This window comes from Penaeus monodon, chromosome 17, assembly GCF_015228065.2.
Source record: "Penaeus monodon isolate SGIC_2016 chromosome 17, NSTDA_Pmon_1, whole genome shotgun sequence".
In the NCBI taxonomy this organism is placed as follows: domain Eukaryota; kingdom Metazoa; phylum Arthropoda; class Malacostraca; order Decapoda; family Penaeidae; genus Penaeus; species Penaeus monodon.
In genome coordinates, this window is record NC_051402.1 from 14,279,203 (window position 1) to 14,286,702 (window position 7,500).

General features: G+C 28.5%; 1 protein-coding gene across 1 annotated transcript in view; it reads left to right on the plus strand.

Annotated features, from left to right (window-relative positions):
* Positions 1-7,500, plus strand: part of LOC119583264 (GATA zinc finger domain-containing protein 14-like) — a 104,670-nt gene that overhangs the window by 50,491 nt on the left and 46,679 nt on the right.

Consider the following 7,500-nt stretch of genomic DNA (forward strand, 5'->3'; position numbering starts at 1 on the left):
GAGAGACGACAAACCAGAAGGGAAACCGGGTTCACCCCAAGCGTTCAGCCAAAAATCTTGAAGTGTCAGCTGATATTGATCCGACGAGTTCAAGTGATGGGGCAATATTCCTCGGTTTTCACTCAGCGTCACTCCAAGGAAATCTTCAGACGGCCGCTGTCTTCGTCCTTGGCAATGTGATGCTGCTTTGTCTTAGGGATTTTTTAGGGCTTTACATTCCAGGTAAACACACAAACATACACACACTTGTATATATATAGACACATATATATGTATATATATATATCATATATTTATATATGTATATATATATACATTATATATATAGAGATATATATAGAGATTATATATATAGATAGATATATAATATATATATATATATATATATATATATATTATATATAGATATCTATCTATATATATATATAATATATATAATATATGTCTCTTCTTTTAACGGGTAGGTCATGTCTGAGCCGCCGTGGTCACAGGCATTGATACTTAATTGTAGTTTTATGTTGTGTGATGCTTTGGAGTGAGTACGGGTAGGGTCCCCAGTCCTTTCCACGGAGAGGAGTCCGGTGTTACCTTTTTAGGTAATCATTCTCTCTATTTTATCCGGGCGTGGGACCAGGCACTGACTTTTGGGCGGGCTTGGCCACCAGTGGTTAGGGTAGCAATCGAGGTAAAGTTCCTTGCCTAAGGGAAAACAACGAGCGGCGGTGACTTGCAACCCCTCGAAACTCGATTGCCGTCGTGGCAGTCTTGAGTCCGACGCTCTAACCATCTCGGCCACGCGGCTTGACGATCATGGGTTTCATGAATTTCTTAGGCAATTTCGAGCGGTGGTTTGCCATTCGCCTCTCCGCCACGTGTTTTTTTTTTTTTTTTTTTTTTTTTATCAGTTCCCCAAATTCTATTTACCCGGCCGATTTGGGCGGGTTGGCCACCCAGTGGCTAGGCAGGCAATGAGGTGAAGTTCCCTTTGCCCAAGGTAAACAACGCCCGGGCCCCGGTGACTGAACCCTCGAATCAGATTACCGTCGTGACAGTTTTGAGTCCGAGTTTAAACCCACGGGGCCCCCGCTCCCCAATATATAATACATTTTATAATATTAATTTATTAATTAAATATATATATAAATTATTAATATAATATATATTATATATTTATTATATAATATTATATAATGTATATATATAAATATATAAATAAAATAAAATAAATATATAATTATATATTATTTTAATATAATTATATAAAATATATATAATATAATAAATTTTTAATATATATAATAATATTATATATAATTTGCACACAAAAACATACACACACACACAACCACACACAACACACACACAAAAAACACACACAAACAAAAAACCACACCCCCACAACACACACACACACACCACACAAATATATATATATATTATATATATTTTATATTTTTTAAAAATTATATATATATATAATATTATATATATATGATGTATTAATATATATATAAATATATATATTATTATATATATAATATATACATATATTTATATTTTATATAATTATATATATATATTATATTATAAGTAAAATTAAATATATATTATATATAAAATTATTATATAATATATAATTTATATTTATTTTGTAATTGTTGTAGTAGTAATAATATATATATATTATATATTTTTAATTATTTTAAAATTATATATTAATATAAATTATATATATATACATATATGGTTGTGGTGTTATATTTTTAATAATATATTAATATAATATATATATATATATAAATTTTATATTTTATATTTATATTATAATATTATAATTTTATATTAAAATTTATATATATATATATAATTATAATATATTATATTATATTTATATTATATATATTTAATTTTTTTTACGCAAACACCCACACACGCGTAAATATATTTATATTTTAAAATATAATATATAAAATATATATAATATAATATATATAAATTTATTAATATATATATATATATATTATATATATTATATATATATATATTATTAATATATTATAATATACGCAAAACACACACACGCGTAAATAATTTAATATATATATATATATATATATTATATATTATATATTTTTAAATATATAATATTATAATATATTATATATATATATATATGAAATTTTATTATATACAAGGGAAAAAACCCCCACACCACATACTATAGGTTGTTTATATATATAGTTTTTTATTATATATAATAATATATATATTATTATATAATTAATAAAATATAATTTTATAATATATATTGTGTGTGTGTGTGTGTGTGGGGTGTGTGTGTGGTGTGGGGTGTGGTGTGTTGTACCACACACATACATGTATATTATAATATATAATATATAAAATTTAATATTATTAAATAATATAATATATTATAAAATAATTTATAAAATAAAATTTATATGTATAATATACATATATCATAATAAATATTATATATATATTATAAAAATTTTAATAAATTATATTATATAATATTAATTTTATATATATATATTTACTATATTATATTATATATATTTATATATTATATAATATATATATATATTTTTATATATATATAATATTATTATAATCTGTGTGTGTGTTTTTTGCGCGGTCTTTATTTATGTATGGTGTGCACATTTTTTGATTATGCATATTTTTAATTTTATATATTTTATTTTATAAAATTATTTATAATATATTTTAATCATATAAAAATTATTTTTATATTATATATTTATATTTTATTATATATATTAATTATATATATATATTTTTAATATATTGGTGTGGTGGTTGTGTGTGTGTGTGTATGTGTGTGGGGGGTGTGTGTGTTGTGGGTGTGTGTATGGGTGGTGTTTTTGGTTTGTTTTTAAAACCATGTTTGAATATAGATACAGCATATAAAAATAAAATAATATTATTATATATTTTAATATATATATATAATATATATATATATATATAGTATAAAATATTTTGCGTGTGTATGTGTCTGGTGGGGTGTCTCTGGTAAATTTTAAGCGATGTAAAGTTTATGTAGGGGGAAAAATACTGACATTTAAAATATCCATCATTCCTTCTAAATTTATGTCTCTCGACCTTGATTACCATATTTGTTCCCAAATCATATTTTCTGTTGTGGCCCACCCCCGGGGTTTTGGCCCCTCAAAGGGAAAACCCTTTCCCTATTTGTTTTACTTGAAGTTTTAATGATTTCGTGGCTTTAATAAGACTCATGGGATAGCCTTCCGTGCATCGGTCATAGAAGCATAACCCAAATTTACCTTTTTTCTACAGCCACGTAGAAATAAACAGAGAGATGGATAAATATATAGTTAGATGGGTGTAAATATAGAAATACACATGTATAGATATAGCTGAGTAGATAAGTATAGATATAGACTCATATGTATAGCCATATAAATATTCCAAATACAATACAACAAAAAACAACGCACTACAGAAACTACACTAGCATGGCAATACGTTTCATGTTACACCATCCATACATATATATGCAAGAATAATCTTTCTTTGTCCCTCGTTCGCAGTCAGCTCTCATATATCAGGCCATATTCCCTGTAGATCAAATGTCAGCTCTCTTTCTGCCTCTGTTCACCGGCACAAAAATAAAAGAATCGTTGTGCCATTGGGGACTCCTCTCTTTCTGTAGGAAAATGCACATATATATCCATATATGTATTTATAACACGTAATGAATTTGTATTAATATTTTGTATACTATCTATGATTATTTATGTATATTTTTATAATATATAATAATAATATTTATATAAAAAACTTTTTTTAAAAAAGGAATATATAAAAGTATACAACATATATATGCATAAAGGGTAAAACCTCTTCGTGTATACTAGAAAAAAAAACCCCAAAATACGAAAATTAGATTTAAAAAAAGGGGCTTAATTTTTCGAAATCCAACTGGACCCCCTGGTACAATCCATACAACATAAAAAATATAAAATAATATTATTATATATAATATAATATAAAATTATATATATAATATATATATTAAAATATATAATATTCTATTAATATGTAATGCATACACATCTCTCCCCTTTTCCCCTCTCTCTCTCTGTATAATTAAATATTATATAAAATATATAATATATATAAATAATAATATATATAACTATATATATATTTATAATGATATAATATACATATACTATATATTATATATAATATATATATATAATATTATTAATAAATTATATATAAAAAATTTTTATATATATATAATACAGAGGAGAAGAGTAAGTTGCGGAATTATTTTCAGTACTCTTGCTGGGGCCCCCCTGAAAAATCTGGCAACAACACGATGTAAATTAAAAAAAAGTATTTTTTTTGAATGAGCAAACCCTGGGCATTTTGTAAAAAGGGGGTGTGTTTGGTAGAGCATTAATGAAACTACGTAAGCCATTGTATCTTTCGTTTTCTTCAAATAAGATATAACAAAACAGGTAGTGTTAGCTATCATTGACTTTGTAGTGGAATATTTTTCAAATGCGATTTCCGGTGACTGCATATTTTTAAATTAAATTTAATTAAAAAGGAATTTTTTTTCGCTGATATTTTCGTAGCTGCATCATCTAGCACCGGCTAATCTAGCAAATGGAGTGACTTTTTTTCTAAAACACTGATTCAATAATAAAAAAGCATGCTACATTTTATTTTCATGATAGAACATTAGGTGAACTCAGATCGAGGTAGGGCTCCAAAAATATTAGTTTTTTCATGTGTGTTGTGTCTGGTGTGTGTTGTTTGTGGTGTGTGTGTTGTGGGGGGTGTGGTGTGTTTTGGTGTGGTGGTGTGTGTGGTGTGTGAAATGTTTATAGAAATACGAAGTCAAATTGGTGGAGTACAAACAATATTTATAATTGATCTCGATTTTTCTGAATGCTTCTTATTTGTGCAAAAATCGCCCAAAAATTTTCGTTATTTTTATTCCGTAAGGGGGGTTTTCTCGAAGAGTCGCATTCGATAATGATCGAAAAAATACTGTTTGATTTTTTTCCCACTCGAGCAATTATAGCCGAGTTTTCCCAAGGGGGGTAAATAACAAGTCTAAAAAACTTATCCCAAACAGTGTGTAATATTGATGTCGTGAAAAAAAAATCTTGCTCATTCTGATAAAAGGAATTTAATCTCGCGCTCTATTTTTATTGACAATAGCAACTCTTTTTCCTTTATTTGTCAGTGTATGTAAAGGTTTGATACATAATCCTAATGCGTTTATGATAGAAATACTTAATTTCTGGGTTTTGTATAAAAGTTCCGAAACACTTTTTTTTTCCCGGGGGCCCATCTGAAAAAAAAAAACACTAAATGTATTTTGATTTTTTTGAAATTTAATTCCTGAGTTTTCTTTTCGAGGAAAAAATTTTACCTTTTAAAAAAAGATGAAAAATGTCCGAGGGTATATATCAAAATGTATTGGGAAATCCAGGTGAAAACGAGGCTGTAAAGCTGCCCCTTTTTTTTTTAAGTAATGCAAAGAACGAAATTCCAAATAGAGATCCAGGTATCTCCCGCTCGAGGCGAAGGGCATCCTGAACGACGACCCTCGGTCCGGATGCCCTGTCACCAATGCAGCTAAGATTCAAAATAAGACCTACAGCTCCCGCTAACAAGCCGCACGGTGAAGAAAACGACCACATGCAGATGGGTTTCAACACAGAACATTATCAAAGAGAGGTTGAACAAACGACTTGTAAACATCCCCTCCATTCGCCAGTCGTGTTTTAAAGGCAACGGGAAGCTTCATTGCTGGATGAGAAATAACAAAAGTAAATATCATTATCATTTTCAATTTGTTCAAAGGCTTAGTTCAAAATTTGAGAAAGATATATGTTTATGCATGATAGTGCCCTATATGTCATATTTTATGTTCTGATATCATTTACTTTTCAGATGTGACAGACGACATATCTATGAAAGGGCGAGGAGAAGCCACGTGACTAATAATAAATGGGTAGATTTTGAACTCGCCGAAAAAAGGAAGGAAGATTCAGTTTAGACAAGTATTTTGAAATTATTAGAATAAATATTCCTCCGATCAGCACATTGCTATCCTTTGGCCCTTCCCAGAAACAACAATATCCGTGCAGGATAACTGCCCAATAAAAATATCTGGGGCAGTTTTTTGGGTTTCGATAAAAACCACATGTAAATCCTCCCGCGGAGAAGCAAAGCATGTAACTCAAACCCGATGAAAAAATATTTGGGCGAATATTGTCAGTGTTTGAGGAACCGCTAATGAAAGATCCTCCCAATAGCTAATAGGTCATGCTAAAAGGGAATGGAAAGTATTAGCAGGATACCGTGACTTCACCTAAGCACGAGATTAGACAAGGTTTCAAATAACGATAGATTGTTAATGGTCTTTTTTTCTACAATTATTACCATTTTTCATTTTACAATTAATCCGATAGTAAAAATATTAGTAAGGCTCCTACCAACTATTCGATTTACTGAATCCCCCGGCAAAGAAAGAAAGAAAGAAAGAAAAAGAAAGAAAGAAAGAAAAAAAAAAAAAAAAAAAAAAAAAAAAAAAAAAAAATATAATATTATATATATATATATAATATATATATATATTTATATATATATATTAATTATTTTTGCATAACATTTTTTTTCTCCCAAAAAAACTAAGTTTGGCATTTTCGCGAGAAGGGGTTAAAACAGTTTTTTTAACTAAAAAACCCAATGATTTAAAAAAAATTCAGGGTTCTAAAATGAAAAACGCTTTTTTCTGTTTATGAATCGGGGGGTTACGAAAAAAAGCCAGTCAGTTTATAAGGATAATATATGAAAAGTACGTCATTTTATATCTACACCTACGCATATACTGTAAATGGATTGCTTTAACAAACACAAGGAAAAAAGACGGAATAAATGACAAATATAAGTATAGCGCGAGATAAACAATATACTTTATTAGAATGAACAAGATTTTTTTCCCCCAAGATACTAGATATTGGGAGTAAGTTCTTAGACTTTTTATATTTACCCTCTTTGGAACGACCCAGTGTATTTCCGATTGAAAAAAAAAAACATGCTTTTCTTCCCGGGCTGTTCGAATTGGATGAACCCCTCAGAAAAAACGCCCGACTAGGGAAAAATAATAACAAAAACTATTGTGAGATTTTAACTTCACAACCGAATTATGCTTAATGTTTTTTTAGCTATCACAAAGAGAAGCCCGCGCACACACACACACACACACAAACAAAACCAAAACCACACTGATAAAGCGGTTTTGGGCGTCAAAATTATATTCTGTAATGAAGAATATGCAGCATGTTTTGTTTATAATAAAATTTTTGGTACGAAAAAGACCCCTTTCAGAGCGATTACCCGCTACTAGTGGGTAGCCAGCCCCCATGAGAAGCATTTTAAAAGGTATCTACGATTTTGCTA